Source organism: Echinops telfairi, unplaced genomic scaffold (genome assembly GCF_000313985.2).
Source record: "Echinops telfairi isolate 266 unplaced genomic scaffold, ASM31398v2 ScPeMD7_7453;HRSCAF=8491, whole genome shotgun sequence".
NCBI classification, from domain to species: Eukaryota; Metazoa; Chordata; class Mammalia; order Afrosoricida; family Tenrecidae; genus Echinops; species Echinops telfairi.
In genome coordinates this window covers 2066074-2069172 of record NW_022111353.1, presented here as the reverse complement: position 1 = coordinate 2069172, position 3099 = coordinate 2066074, and the positions used below count along the sequence as shown (strand labels likewise).

Below are 3099 nucleotides of genomic sequence, written 5' to 3'. Positions count from 1 at the left end.
CAGCTGCTACTTTCTCCATCCATTTCTGTGGTCCCAATGTCATTCACCAGTTCTTCTGTGATATCCCCCAACTCCGGAAACTCTCTTGTTCCAATGAATACATCCCGGAGCTTGGGGTCTCTGCATTTCTGTCCTTGACAACATTTTTTTGCTTCATCTCTATTGGCCTTTCCTACACACACATATTCTCTACTGTGCTCAGAATGCCATCTGCTGAGAGTAGAGCAAAAGCCTTTTCGACTTGCCTACCACATCTCTGTGTGGTCATATTATTTATCTCTACTGGGGTCTTTGAGTTCCTGAGGCCACCTTCTGATTCTCCAGGTGTGCTAGACTTTTTACTTACTGTTCTTTATACAGTTGTGCCCCCAACATTCAATCCAATGATTTACAGTCTACGGAACAAAGCCATGAAGACTGCTCTAAGAAAGGTGTTCAAAGAAAGACAACCCAACCTGTTTTGCTGAGACAAAATTTCAATTCCAATTTGGGAAACAAAACCAAAACCTATTGGAAAGGACATAACAAAGTTAATCAAGAAATAAAAGCTAAATGAAAACCTGATAATACAGGAAGTTGTATAAATTAACTATCATTGATTAATGAAATTCCTTGAAATACACATTTACATATCAACAACTCACGTTAATATCGTAGGTCTAAATATCACCCTACAAAGCCTGGTGTAGAAAAATGAAAATGAGTTTTATAGACTCTGACTTAATCTCTCTTTTCTGTGCCTTTTTATCAGAGTGACAGAGTACTTATTCAATTTGAGAGTCCTTCCTAATCTTCTCCAACTTACACTGCACTTTGCAGTACTACGTTGTATGCAAACACTGAGGATCAATGTTCCCTGACAATTCATGAGTCCACTAAGATCCTATTAAGATGTCATTCTGCAAGGGAAACAGTGTTTCAGCCAGTAATACACAAAGATGACCTTCTGAAATGTTTCATTACGTCATTTACATTGCCTCTTCAAATGAAGATTTGTATTGTATTTATCATCTGGAACTTTATTTTAAATAATGTAACAATCTCATACAGCATCAAGTACATATTGCTCTATCATTAAATGAATGAAAGAAGAAAATCAAATAACACTGAAAGAATAATATGCATGGGAAAAGAAAAGGTGCTTTTGAAAATTAAGCAAAATATTATATAAATGTATGTGATGATTAAAATTCAAAATTACAAAAATAAATTAAGCCGCAGAGTAAATTCAAAAAAACACACCAAATAAAACCAGAATTAGTTCACTGAAAGAGATATCCAAAGTTTTTCTACCCGCACAAGTGAAACAAAAGAAAAATGAAATGCTTTATTTTTAAAAAATTATTTTATTGAGGGCTCCTATAATTCTTATCACAGTCCATACATACATCCATTTAGTCAAGCACATATGTACACCTGTTTCCCTCATCAATCTCAAAATATTTGCCCCCCACCCTAGCCCTCAATATCATTAGCTCATTTTCCCCTTTCTCCCTCCTCCCCCCTCCCTCCTGAACCCTTCATAATTCATAAATTATTATAGTTTTGTCAAATGAAAAGAAATGGTTTATTTTTTGAAGTATGGAAAATCATTTGGGTCCCCCAAAAGGAGAGTATGTATTGAATCCAATAATAGTTCCAGAAAAATATATTAATCTACTTGCCCATTTTTTGAGGAAATGAGCTATGAACAATATTCAGAGAATTAACTTAAAAGATTATTTCTTTGCCTTTGAGGAGCACAACAAAAATTAGCCAGTAGCAGCCCCAATATGAGACTTGACACCCTTCACTGGCCCATAGCCCTACAGGGGACAACACTGGAGACACAGTGTGGGAATTCATCAGATCTGATCCCACCATACCGAGGCAAAACACTAAGGGCATACAACAGAACAGCAATGGGAACAGAGCAACGAAGTCCCCAGGGAATGCCAAAAATAGACTTTGGGGTCAGGTATTGGAACCCCATCAGACTGAACCGGAAAGCACTCCTAAAGGCCAAAAACAGTCTTTGAATTAACTACAAGTTTTTCTTTTATGTTGTTGTGCTTTTTGGTTTGTTTGCTTTGTAATTGGCTTTTTGTGGTTGTTGCTTTGTTTGTTTTATTTTGTTGCTTGGACTTGCTCTGTCTTGTTTTTGTGCATGTTATAATCTCCACAGCTCTGTCTACATAAAATAGGCTGGATGAACAATCTGGAGGAGAACACAAGGAGACTGATAGTTATGGGGGACATGGGAGAGGGGGTGGTGGTGGGGGTAAGGAAGTGGTGTTAACATACCCAGGTACAAGGGAAAAACAAGTGATCCAAATCAGTGGTGGGGACAGGGTAGGAGGCCTGCTAGGGCTTGATCTAGGGTAATGTAACCAAGAGGAATTACTGAAACTCAAATGCAGGCTGAGCATGGTAGTGGGACAAGAGGAAAGCAAAGGGAAATAGAGGAAAGAGCTAGGAAGCGAAGCGCATTTATAGAGGCCTAAATAAAGACATGAACATATGTAAATATATTTATATATGAAGATGGGGAAATAGATCTATGTGCTTATATTTATAGATTTAGTATTAAGGTAGCAGATGGACATTGGGCCTCCACTCAAGTACTCCCTCAACGCAAGAACAATTTGTTCTATTATACTGGCGTTCCATGATGCTCACCTTCCTGACAAGATTGCTGAAGACAAATGGGTGCATACCCAAATATGGTGAATAAAGCTGATGGAGCCCAGCTATCAAAAAATATAGTGTCTAGGATCTTTAAGACTTGAAATTAAACAAGCGGCCATCTAATATGAGAAGCAACAAAGCCCACATAGAAGAAGCACACCAGCCTGTGTGCCATGAGTTGTCAAAGGGATCAGGTATCAGGCATCAAAGAACAAAATAAATCATTTCATTTTGTGCTCACCTCACCGATATGGTACATAAACAAATGTGGTGAAGAAAGCTGATGGTGCCCTGCTATCAAAATATATAGTGTCTGTGATCTTAAAGGCTTGAAGGTAAACAAGTAATCATCTAGCTTAGAAGCAACAAAGCCCACACAGAAGAAGCACACCAGCCTGTGTGCTCACGAGGTGTCAAAGGGATCAGGTATCA

General features: G+C 38.2%; 1 pseudogene; it reads left to right on the top strand.

The window, feature by feature from the left end:
• The window catches only part of LOC115872727, an 868-nt pseudogene extending 401 nt beyond the window's left edge, over positions 1-467 (top strand).
• The last annotated feature ends 2632 nt before the right edge of the window (positions 468-3099 follow it).